Source organism: Narcine bancroftii, chromosome 2 (genome assembly GCF_036971445.1).
Source record: "Narcine bancroftii isolate sNarBan1 chromosome 2, sNarBan1.hap1, whole genome shotgun sequence".
Lineage (NCBI taxonomy): Eukaryota > Metazoa > Chordata > Chondrichthyes > Torpediniformes > Narcinidae > Narcine > Narcine bancroftii.
Window position 1 is genome coordinate 152,520,773 of NC_091470.1, and position 13,624 is coordinate 152,534,396.

General features: G+C 38.5%; 1 protein-coding gene across 5 annotated transcripts in view; it reads right to left on the minus strand.

Annotated features, from left to right (window-relative positions):
• The window catches only part of camta1a (calmodulin binding transcription activator 1a), a 1,025,873-nt gene that overhangs the window by 741,726 nt on the left and 270,523 nt on the right, over positions 1–13,624 (minus strand). The window lies entirely within an intron of this gene.

Sequence of the window (13,624 nt, forward strand, 5' to 3'; positions counted from 1 at the left end):
GAAAAAGTTACCGGTAAATATTCCTCAGAAGATTCAAGTATTCAGGTGATGAGATCCTGGAGACTTAATTTGTGAAATACACTGTGTCACACGTTAAATTACTTGGACTTACTAGAATGCATGGGAGAAACTGTACACAAACTTTTAACTTAAACTGTGACAGGACAATAGATCATGGAGTAGACCGCACATGAATTGCATCAGAAATGGACTTTAATATTTTTATACTTATGTTTTGCCTCCCTCATGGGTCATTTCTGGGCTGCTTCTTTTCAACTCCTTTATCTCCACTGTCTTTGACTGTCTCCTTGTCCTTTCTTATCTTTCTTTCCTTTGATCAAGAGATTGTGAGATTAAAGTCACTGCTGAGACTTGAACAAAAAATCCAGACTGACATTCCCAGTGAAATAAATGAGGTTGCAACAAGAAATATAATGTTTAATTGAAAACTGGTCAAAATTATTGCAATTCATCATTGTCTCGGACAAGTAGGGGATGGGCAATAATGACAGGTGTTATGATTCAACATTAAGTTGATGGTAACAAGACACTTAAAAAATAATCAACAGTCCAAATAGTCCTGTCAACCTGTAATGTTATTCAACAGTCAAATTCTTATGTTGTGCACGTCAAGAATTCAATGAAATAATAATTTGAAGTGCTCTTTTGTCAGCTGATGTCACCATGAGAGCTATTAAAGCAAGAAAATGGAACTCCACCTATTTCAGAGACCCAGCATCAAGACATTGCACCTGCACCACAGCTATGATTGCTCTTTTACAGCCAGAGACTATTTACAACCATAATAGCTTCAGAAACAATACAATGATGCAATGCAACATAATGATTTAAAAAGTCATATTGTTGACAACTTTGGATAGCATTTGGAGGTGAACCTTATGCCATAAGTTTGGAAAAGTTAGAACTGTTCTCCTTGCAACTGAAAAGGTTAGAGTGGCCAATGAATGATTTTCAAAATGATTAGCGGTTTTGATTGAGGAGCTGCAAAAATCTATTTCTTTCAAGCAATAATACAAGGTCAAATATTTAAAAATTATTGTCAGAAGATTTTAACTGAAAAAGCAGAGAAAGCTGTACAACCTAGTTGCAAACTTGGTGGTAACAAATGCCATAAATAATTTTGAATTAAGTTGTACAAGTACTTGAAGATAGAGAATGTAAAGGGGATTGAACAAAAGGATGAGAATATAGAATAAAGCAAGGCCATAACAAGGCAAATTGTATCCTTCAGTGTGGTAAGTTTCCAAGACACTAATAAACCAATTGAGCTCAATGACCTGTCACAACACTATAAAGTCGACGTACGGGGTTCTTTTCTTTGCTTGGCTTCGCGGACGAAGATTAATGGAGGGGTAATGTCCACGTCAGCTGCAGGCTCGTTTGTGGCTGACAAGTCCGATGCGGGGCAGGCAGACATGGTTGCAGTGGTTGCAAGGGAAAATTGGTTGGTTGGGGTTGGGTTTTTCCTCCTTTGTCTTTTGTCAGTGAGGTGGGCTCTGCGGTCTTCTTCAAAGGAGGTTGCTGCCCGCCGAACTGTGAGGCACCAAGATGCACGGTTTGAGGCGATATCAGCCCACTGGCAGTGGTCAATGTGGCAGGCACCAAGAGATTTCTTTAGGCAGTCCTTGTACAGGGTTACGGGAATGTACAAAAGCCCACAAGTCATTTTAGAAGGTGATATTGTAAAATATTTAACAAGTTGGGTAAAAGGCTTAAGAATGTGAAAGCACACACCAATACTCTTGAAAACAGTTCTTCCCTGAAGCCATCAAGCTCCAAAATAAATCCCATAACAGTGCTCTCATATTGCCCTTGCTTGGTGATAATTGATCTTCATTTTCAATATCATCCAATACTCTATAAATTGTGTTAAATTTGTACCAAATAGAACCTACCAAAATGATAATATGGAATATCCAAACAAATCAGGAAGTAGTGCTATGGGTAAAGATGAAGGGAAGCAAGAAAAGGAAAAACCTTTGGGTCCCCTTTGCCACAATTGTAAGAAACATGTCAAATGATATCAAATTGTTCCATGCTGAGAAAAAAGAAAGAAAAGGAGGAAGCATCAGATGAATGCATTCAAAGAGATGAAAACAGAAATCAAAAAGGTTCCAGACCTACTGATAACATTAGGGATGAATTCAAATATTTTGTGTCAGAATGTTTGGTTTCAGTAAAGGAAAGATCACCACAAGTGACAGTGAAAATCCTTCAAGATACTGGGGCCGCCCAGTCACTCGTGTTGGACAGCGTTTGGAGTTTGGCGATGAGACTGCCGTGGGTGAAATAAATTTGATTCAAGGTCTGGGGTTGATCCGGAGTTTATACCTCTGCACAGGATAGTGTGGAAACCAACGTTAGTTGATAGACCTATTATGCTAGGAATCCGATCAAGTTTACTAGTGGAGAGAGTTTTGTTGTTTTTAGGAAATGACCTTGCAGAGCATAAAGTTGTTCCTGCAGTGTGCTTGACAGCTAAGTCAGTCATTAATGAGACAAAGACAAATTTGGATATATATCCAGCCTGCACAGTGATTCAGGCTCATCAGTTCAGATGGTCCTATACAGGCTAATTTCACAGGGTCTGGAATCTGTGGTAGTACAAAACAGCACTCAGGTAGTAATGACCGACCAAAGACTTTACCTCCTTCTTCATTGGACCAGAATTCTGATGTTAAACCCGAGTGTGAATATTTGTCATTAACCCAAAAAGAGTTTGTAGCAGGGCAGAACAAAGATCCCAATCTTACTGAAGTGATCATCAAAGCTCTCTCTGATAATGAAATTAAGAAAGTGCTAGTTGGCTATTATTTCAAGGAAGGCGTGTTGATGAGGAAGTGGAGACCCCCTGATATCTCTGCCAATGAAGAATGAGCAGTTGTTTACCAGCCTATCAGGGTGACATTTTCTTGGCCCATGGCACACCCTTGGTTTAAGGAAGACTATGTAAAAGATTATTAAACAATTCTATTGGCCTAGTTTAAGAAAATATGTTGTAACATTTGCCATATATGTCACATTTGTCAGATTATGGGTAAACCCAATCAGGGTCCCCCTGTGATTCCATTACAAACCACTCCTGCATTTGATGAACCCTCTTCTAAAGTTATTGTGTATTGTGTTGGCCCCTTGCCCTAGACAAAAGCTGGGAATCAGTATTTGTTAACTGTCATGTTTCTTCCAGGTTTCCAGAAGCAATACCTCTTAAAAATATTAAACCTAAAGCTCTTATCCAGTTTTTTACTTTTGTCAATTTGCCTAAAGAGATTCAATCAGACCAGGTAAGTAATTTTGTGTTGGGGTTGTTTCAGCAGATCGTTTATAAATTGGGAACTAACCAAATCACATTATCTGCATATCATCCAGAATCTTAAGGGGCTTTGGAGTCATTTCATTCGACCCTCAAAACTATGGTGAGGAGCTATTGTTTTGAAAGTGAGAAGAACTGGGATGAGAGTGTCCATTTGCTTTTGTTTGCAGTGAGAAAATCTGTACAAGGGCTTTAGCCCTTTTGAACTGGCGTTTGGACACAAAATTAGAGGACCTTTAGTGATGTTGAAGGAACAATGGGTTAATGAAGACTTGTAGTTGAATTTGTTAGATTATGTTTCAAAGTTTAAAGGTCATTTGCAGAAAGTCTGTAAATTAGCTCAAGAGAATTTGAAGACAGCTCAAGGCAAAATGAAGGTCTGATATGATTTTAATAAAAAAGCTGGGATGAGAACTTTTAAACAAAGGGATAAAGTGTTAATCCTCTTCCCAACCATTTCCAATCCCCTCGGGGCTGAATTTTCAGGTCAAATATGAATGAAGTAGAAGACTGATCAGAAACGTAAAGCATAGAGTTGCCACGTCAACATGTTAAAACCTTATTTTGAGAACTTGGCTTTTAGTAAGTATTGGTTGTTGATGTAATTAAGGAATCTAGGACCATGAGATAGTACAGGCTGACTCTTGTGAGGGTCACTTCAAAATAAAAATTGTCCCAGTTCGGCTGTCTAATTTAATTGTTTTGCAGAATTTGTATGCTAAGTTGGTTCATTTTCAGCCCCTGGAAAAGGAACAAATGAAACAGCTACTTTTAAAATTTAGGAACTTGTTTCCAGACGTGAAGAGAACCTCAATAACTTGTCATGATGTTTGTGGTGGAGATGCAAAATTTATCAAACAACATCCATATCAAATGAATGTTGAACTGTGCAAACTGGTAGAAAGTCTAATAATATCATTCTTTAATGTATATTCAATCTCTTGATTGACCAGTTTGCAGATTGCAGTTCACCTTGTGCCCTGGTGCCTAAACCAGATGGGATGATTAGATTTTGCACTGATTATAGAAAAGTTAATGTGGTAACAAAATCAGATGTTTATTCTATCCCAAGAGTGGATGATTGCATGGACAAGGTTGGAAAGGCCAGGTTTCTTACGAAGATGGGCCTATTAAAAGGTTACTGTTGTGTTACGTGAACAGACAGAGGTAGGGACATTTCTGCATTTGTGACCTCATCAGGGTTATATGAATAAAATGTTTTATCATTTAGAATGAAAAATACTCCAGGGACATTCCAAAGAAAGATTAATCCTGTGATTCAAGATTTAGAGCATATAAATGCTTATATTGATGATTTGGTTACGGGGAATGACATGCGAGAAGCACCTATCTCTGAGTTGGAGAAATTGTTTGAGAAATTTTCAAAAGCAAAGCTTACTGTTCGTTAGCTAAAAATGAATTTGGCCATGCTACTGCATGTTGTTGGTCATGATCATTGTTCAGACAATTACTGAGTTTCCCATACCCAAGTGTATGAAAACTATTAGGAGGTTTTTGGGGATGTTAGGGTATTACAGAAAGTTTTGCAAAATTTTTACTGATATTACCCTTCCTTTGACTTACCTTCTGAAGAAGGGTGAAAAGTTTGTTTGGACATAACTTTGTCAGGAAGCATTTGATAAACTGAAAGCCATTTTATATCACCAGCCTCTGACTTTGAGAGGCCATTTTCTTCAGAAATAGATGCTAGCGACAAAGCTGTGGGAGCAGTGTTACTACAAAAAAAAAGACCATCTAGTGGCTGACATACCCAAGAAAAAATTCAATGAACATCGAAAGAATTATTCTACCATACAGAAAGAATTATTGTCCCTTGTGCTGGCTTTGCAGCATTTTGATGGTTACATCTGCACAGCTCATGGACCTCTTGTGGTATATACTGACCAATAATCCCTCAGTGTTCTTGAGTAACATGAAAAACAAAAATAGATGATTGTTAAACTGGAGTCTAATTCTGCAGGAATATGATTTAATGATAACTCTAATGAAAAGCAAGGATAATGTAATTGCTGATTACCTTTAAAGAGGTTAAGTTTGCAATGTTTTGCAGCAAATTGAAACTTATCATTTGTATTTGTTGCTAAAAAATTATATTTGTCTGTATTAAATCATGTAACAATAATGAATTCATTGTTTCAAACATTCTCGTTGCAATTAAAAGTTTGCTTTTATAGATTAAAATTTTCTTTGTTGGGGGGAGATATTATGAGCTCCAGTTTCATTTAGCAGGAGTCTCACTTTAAGGCCTAGTACTGGCTGCAACCATTCACAGCTATGGAGAGCCTGGTGGGGGGAGGCAACATCGAGTGCAGACTATTCCCAAAGTTGATACTCTGAAAGAGGAGAAAGAACATTTGTTACTTTATCCAGGGACACAGTTGGTGAGAGAATTACGTGAGTGGGATACTGGAGGAAACTGCACTCATTACTGACCACAAGCCAACTCATGGAAGAATGAGGTGGAGTGACTCTGTGTAAAATGGACAATTTGTTTGAGTTTCCCTGTCAGGAGAATTATTGAACCACACCATAACCAAAGGAAAGGTCACTTTGACTGACTCATACCTGGGTTGTGAAAGCATCGTGGAAGTCACATGTTTTGTTTCCTTTACACAAGGAAAAGGGATGTTGTGTCAACCATTTGTCCAAAAGGATATTTCTCAGTGAGAAACTCAACAAGGATTTGTGAGTTTTCAGCAGTCCAGTCACTCAGTCTCTCCCATGTCCTTCATGATTACTTCTAGGTATCAGTTTAAGAGTGTTCATTTTGACACGGGATTTCTAAGACCGAACTTTGGAATGACTTTCCCACACACACATCATTGGGTTTGATTTAACTAATGTGTTATATTATTAGTAGTTAATAAATCTATTGTTTTAAAAGAAACCAATAACACTTTCTTGGTGAATTTTTATTGCTACTGGTCTGTGACATCACAGTGACAAAATATATATTTGGAAAGTGGACAATAATTATATTTATATTGAAGCTATCATATGGAAAATATTTGCTAGGACTGGTATCAAACATTTTGATTTCATGTCAATTTTAATTCTAAGCTACAAAATTAAGGACTAATAGCTTGAACCTGAATGAAGGTGCAAGAGACAGGGTGCACTCTATTTTCAGATGAACTGTCTATTTCTGAAGTACCTAACCTCTACCACAAGGTGGCACAGCAATGGAATCAGAGTAATCTTGTCAAAGGAAGATCAGCACCCTGGATAGTTCCTTGATGAGCAAGTCCAGAAACAGTACTGAAATGCAGACATCAGACAGTGAATGTTGAAAAATCATATCAGCTGAGGGCAAAACAAAATTTAAAAATTGTCTCTTATAAGTGGTGGTGGGATGGTGGTGGGGGGAGCTATAATTGATAGTTTTCATGCTCTGTTTCTGGTCACTTGCTGAATGCTTCCAGTTTTTAACTGCCAAATAGAAAGTAAACTTTAAGTGGTACGATCAAACTCACTTTGTAATATCAAAATTGGGAGAGAGGGAGGTTAATAAAAAGAATGAAGGAGGGAAATGAAATCAAGGATTGAGGAAGAAAAGCATTTGTTGTGTGCCCTAACAACTATCAATGTTTCCAAAACCAATGAAAACTTTTAAAGTGCAGTTAGCAAACAAGGCATGCAATTTGTGCACTCATCAATTCCAAAAAACAGTGATCTGATATTGATGGAATGATCTGTTTTCACTGATGTTGATGGAGGAACACATTTATGTTGGCGAGTGCAACAATAAGGATTGTGTTCGTATTTCAAAATTGCCCAGGGACATTTTCCACCAGCTGAAAAGGCAGATTTTCCAGTTTAATGTCTCATTTGAAAAACTGTTCTCTGCTCAGAAGAGTGAAATCTCCAGCTCGGTCACAGATTATGGTGTAGGTTTGTTCAATGGAGTTCAGGTACACCTTAATTACTGATGGTCCCAGAAAAATAAATGTTGGTCCTTTATCCATTGCTGTCCCTTCATGACAGTAGCTCAATCAGAAACAAAATATTCTACATGCTTTTACTTGCAACAATTTTTTTTTTAGCTATGATGTCTTAACTCCTGTTTAGAACTCAAGCGCATCTTTAGGTTTGGAATCCACTCAGGAAATCCAATTAACAGTCTCATTCTGGTCAGTACAAGTCTGTGCAGAATATAAACCAGCTGCTGGTTGGTATTTGATGTATAACTATAGCTCATCATGAGATGTTTTTAAGAGATGCGTTTAAAAATCAGTCCAAATTTTTGAGACTCACCATTGTGTCCTTGTTAGTACCAGTGCAGTGTCAGGTCACTTATCAAAGTGCTACTAGTACCATGTAACCCACTACTACCTGTCACATGGTCGGGTGGTCAGTGACTAAACCAGCTCCCCCTCCAGGCTTGCCTGGTGCAGAGGGTGGCTAGATCCCCTGCAAGATGAAAAACAAGACCTTTAAAAGGACAGACAAACCCTCTTGTAGGGTCAACAGCCACCTAGCAAACAGGTGCCATGAAGCTCAGAAAGGACATCCCTTGCATCGAAGATTGGTCTGGCCATTCACTGCAACAGAACTTCCCCTGGCCATTTAACCTCACCATGCCGCTGGATCTGGCAGTGGATGTCGAGAGGGTGGAAAGGACCTGTGCAACCCCTACTCACCCAAGTCCATTCAAGCACACACTGTTCTTTCCTGAGGAGAGGGGTATCCTCATATCAAATCCCACAAAATGACTGAAAGGAACCATCATCATCCTATAGGATGGATAACTAGAAGAAGGCCAGAGCAGTACAGAGATCTAAGGAGTTTCATAAGCCAAAATCTCAGTAAAAGCATGTAAAGAATAACTAAAGTATTTTTCTCTATATCATAGCAACTTATAACATGCATAGATAGCATTATTTTGGGAAAGTAAAATGATACAAGATGCTTTATAATGCACAAGATTCCATGGGGAACAGAGTGTGAGAGTAGTGTCAAGGGAGCATGGCCACCTAGATAGGAATAATAATGATAACAAAGGTAGGATGGAGATTAGGGTAAAAGGTAGAAAAGAGAATATATGTGAGGGTCATTCTCTGAAATGCATATATTTTAATGCAAGAAGCATAGTGAACAAAGTAGATAAGCTTAGAGCATGGACAGAAACTTGGGGTCATGATATTGTGGCAATTAGTGAGACCTGGCTCCAGGAGGGGCAGGACTGGCAACTTAATATTCCAGGATACATTTGTTTTAGATGTGATAGATCAGGGGTTAAAAAAGGGGGAGGAGTTGCTCTGCTTGTTAAGGAGGACATTACTGCCGTGAGGTGGCAGGATAGTCTGGAGGGATCGTTCAGTGAGGCTGTTTGGGTGAAATTGAGGGTGAAGGAGGCATGAGGGTGCTAATAGGGGTGTATTACAGACCACCAAATAGGCCAAGAAAATTAGAGGAACAAATTTGTAGGGAGATAACGTATATGTGTGAGAATCATAAGGTAGTGATCATGGGAGATTTTAACTTCCCTCACATTGATTGGGATACCCATACAGTTAGAGGGCTGGATGGGCTAGAGTTCGTTAAATGTGTTCAAGATTGTTTTCTAAATCAATTAGTAGAAGAACTGACTCGGGACAGTGTAATACTAGATCTCCTGTTAGGGAACGAGCTAGGTCAGGTATTGGACATTATTGTTGGAGAACAAATTGGGCCTAGTGATCATAACTCTGTTAGTTTTAGGGTAGTTTTAGGGAAGAGCAAGGAGGGGCCTAAATTTGAGGTCCTGGATTGGAGAAGTGCAAATTTCGAAGGAATAAGATGGGATTTGGGGAGTATTGAGTGGGACAGGATATTTTCAGGTAAGGATGTAAATGAAAAATGGAAGATATTCAAAAAAGAAATTTTGAGGGTTCAGAGTAGATATGTCCCAGTGAGGATCAAAGGAAAGGCTGGAAGTCATAGGGAGGCTTGGTTTTCGATGAATATTGGAAATTTGGTTAGGGAAAAAAGGGAGGTGTACAAGAGGTATAAAGAGCAAGGAGCTGAGAATTTGAAGGAGGAGTACAAGGAGTGTAGAAGGAATCTTAAGAAAGAAATTAGAAAGGCCAAAAAAAGGCTTTGGCAGACAGAGTAAAAATAAATCCAAAGGGTTTCTATAGGTACATTAAAAGTAAAAGATTAGTGAGGGATAAAATTGGACCCCTTGTAGATAGCGAGGGTAGGCTGAGTGAGAAGTCAGAGGAAATGGGGGAAATTTTGAATGATTTCTTTGCCTCGGTATTCACTAGGGAAAAAAAATTGAACCAGTTGAAGTAATGAAAAATAGTGGGGAGGTCATGAAGCATATAAGGATAACCGAGGAGGTAGTGATGGCTGTGTTGAAAAAGATAAAGGTGGATAAATCTCCGGGACCGGACAAAATATTCCCAAGAACACTCAGGGAGGCTTGTGGAGAGATAGTGGGGCCATTAATACAGATAAGTGTGAGGTATTTCATTTAGGACGTCACTGGCCACGGGGGTAGTGCCAAAGGATTGGAGGGTTGCGCATGTGGTTCCGCTGTTTAAGAAAGGGTCCAAATGTGGGAATTATAGGCCCGTGAGTCTGACGTCTGTGGTGGGCAAGTTGATGGAAAGTGTTCTGAGGGATGCTATTTACAAATATTTGGAGGTACAGGAATTGATAGGGAGTAGTCAGCATGGTTTTGTCAGGGGTAGATCAAGCTTGACCAACCTGATTGAGTTTTTCAAGGGGGTTACAAAAAAGGTTGATGAAGGGAAAGCTGTGGATGTTGTCTATTTAGACTTTAGTAAAGCTTTTGACAAAGTTCCCCGCAGGAGGTTAGGAAAAAAGGTAGAGGCATTAGGTATAAATAAGGAGGTAGTGAAATAAAATTGTTTGTCCAATTTGAGGCCGGTGACTAGTGGAGTTCCTCAGGGTTCGGTCCTGGGTCCACTATTGTTTGTTATATATATTAACGATCTGGAAGTAGGGGTGGAGAATTGGATAAGCAAGTTTGCGGATGATACAAAGATTGGTGGTGTTGTGGACAGTGAGGAAGATTACCGTAGATTAAAAGGTGATTTAGGAAGGCTGGAGGTGTGGGCTGAGAAATGGCTGATGGAATTTAATACAGATAAGTGTGAGGTTTTGGAAAGGCAAATCTAAATAGGTCATATGCATTAAATGGTAGGCTATTGAGATGTGCAGAGCAACAAAGGGATTTAGGACTGATGGTAAATAGTACCCTCAAGGCTGATACTCAGGTAGATGGTGTGGTGAAGAAGGCATTTGGAATGTTGGCCTTGTACAATTTCATCATAACCTTCCTACTCTTGAATTCAATACTCTGATTTATGAAGGCCAACATTCCAAATGCCTTCTTCACCACACCATCTACCTGAGTATCAGCCTTGAGGGTACTATTTACCATCAGTCCTAAATCCCTTTGTTGCTCTGCAGAGAAGGTTCCTCTTTCCTTTAATCCATCCTCCCTCAGACTTTACACATTCCCCAACTATTTCCCTTGGTTTCCCCTATCCAATCCACTCACTTTTGTTCCCCTCAAATTCTTTCCTTTCCCTCTTAATTTCATGTCTTTCCTCTTCTTCAACTCCTGCCCAGGCTCTTCAGCCAGCCATCTCTTCAGAATTCCTCCCCAGTTACCAATCATCCTGATTTATGGGCCTGGCAGTCATGCTACCTTAATCCTACGGCCAAATCCAGACCCAACTATCCCCCTCAATCAACAATACCCCTCAGTTTCCAAACTCTTCCAAAAAAACCTCAGTGCTGTGTTCTGTAAGATTGCACGCTTCGAGTTCTCTTCAAGCAGACCTGATACACAAATGCCAAGCCAATAAAGAGAGAATCACCCTGCAAGGGCAACTACATCTCACTCAGCCACCATTGTGCAAAGACTGCGCAAAGCAAAAGTTAATGGGGAGCTGAAAGTTTCTTTAACTATCTCAGATAATAACATATAGTTTAAGAAATAATATTGAAATATTCAAACAAATATGGGAGCCTTACATTAAATACAATAGCGAAAACCTACCGGGGACAATCATTACCTAAGTTAACGGAAGGAAAAGGAAATGAAAAGAATGGACTCAGTAGAATTTCTGGTGTATTTTTATTGAATGACAACATTGTCTGACTGGTTTAATGTATCCTAGATTGTATACCTTAAATGGACGGGAGGGGGGAGGTAGGGAGGGTGGGATGGGAGGAGGGAGGCGGGGGGGAGAAAATGGCACTGTATATGTGTGAAAAGGAAAAAGTGTGTACCATGGTTAATGTGATTTATGGTGGGAAAAATAAAAAACTAAAAAAAAAACAAAAAAAAAAACTATCTCAGATGATGACTGATGATGAAGTGGAATGACTCCCACTCTTTCACACAAGCCTCCATCCAAACTAGTTGACCAGAATCAGATTCTGAGTCAGTCACAATGGAAACTGTGAATAACAGATGGTGCCTCAATCATTTGAGCTTTTGATTTTACCCTCAAATATTTTCCTGTTGCATGGCTCACCAGCTTTCTATGTTTGACTGCAGCCTCTGAGGAAGGTTGGTTGTTCCAACCTCCATCTCCAACATCAAAGGCTGTGTTTCTGGCAGAGTGCAGATATCTTTTTGATTGGCTCAGCCCGTGGTTCCACAGTGTAGAATTAATGGAAATCCCATCGCTCATTTCTACTGTGACCATTTCCAACTATTCCACACCCACTTGTGGGGGCTTGTACTCCCATATTAATAGTATGACTTAATCACACATTGCAGCACAAACAAGCTATTTGATGACCAAGTCTTTCTTAATATGAACTGTCAAGATAAATCTCACTCCTGATCAATATATAACTTTAGTATATTCTGAAATGGATAAGTTTCTGGGTTCTGGACTTAATCCCAAGAGAGTTCAAATCTCACTTTAAAATGCCTATTTCATAAGGTTGCATTTTTTTTTAATTGCTATTTTATATTTTCCCCACACAATCTTCAGTTGCACTCCTGACTTCATTCATCTTTTTCAGTTGTTAATTCCAAAAAAAATGACAATTTCTGGTCATTCTTTTCTCTCAATATAACTCGCATTGTTCCAGAGTCCTGAAGTAAGGTCCTGTCATGAATTTTAATCTTGAAAATATGATTTAAAATCTGTTACGTCCAAAATGATTCAAAGATGAAAGTTGTTTGAAGTTCGCTCAAGGTTACAATACCTTGAATTTTAAAAGGAAGAATAATGGCAGTGGTTTAAGATAAAATAGGAAATAAAATGATGGAAATATGCAACAAAACAAGAAAATCTGAGTTGCCATTTATAGAGAGAAGACAAGTGATAATGTTTATGCTCATCTGACAAAAGGCACAAACTTGTCATTTCTCTCTGCAGATGTGGATTCCCATTACGGTCTGTTACTAGCATAAAATGTAGTCTACATTTTTCTATGAGCAAAAGATCAATATTGAGCTGAAATAGCTGTTCAAGCTACTCTAAAATTTGTTTTGATTAAAGAGTAAAGTTTTGGTTGGCACAGTACAGACAGCATATTGCTGCTATTGAAAGGATAAAGAAGAAAGCACCAGAATGATTGAAAAAATGGAGGGACTGCATTTCAAAGAGAAATAATTTTAACTCTTATTACTTTTGTATTTACTCCCAATGTGAATGCAGCCTAGGTCCATGGCATCTATGACTCTGGATGGTGTGAAACAGCTATTATTGGTCAACAAGTTAGTCCTTTTAGAATTGGAAAAGCAGTGCATCTGCAGGAATAGCAATATCTTTCATATTAGGTTAGTTTAAATACTGAAAAAAACATAATGTGCAACTAATTTATTTATATCAGATCCTTAAAGACTGAATTGTGAATGTGTGTTGAAATTGGGCATATATTCACCAGAAAAGAGAAGGTTGAGAAGTTGATATACCGGTAGTTAGAAATTTCATTTCTTACCCTTTTAATAGACTCAGTTAACCACATACAGTCATATATTTGATCATTCATTTCCTTTATTACTACATACCATTAATTTTAAATACCCAAACTAATCACACAAAAATGTGCCAGTTCAGAGCCTGCTGTACGTAGATTTAATACCTATCATGGAGGAGGTGTCTCCAAATCTCTCAAGATTTACACTGCAGCTTTCTTTTCTTGCTTAGTTAAATCTGCAGCCTTCTTGTACCTTTTTGATTTATGTTTCTCTTCTTTCATTCAATTCATACCACATGTTTCAAGCAACCCATTTGTTTCAAATAGTTTATCCAGAAAAAAAAGACAAAGGTTCATTCATACCCCATG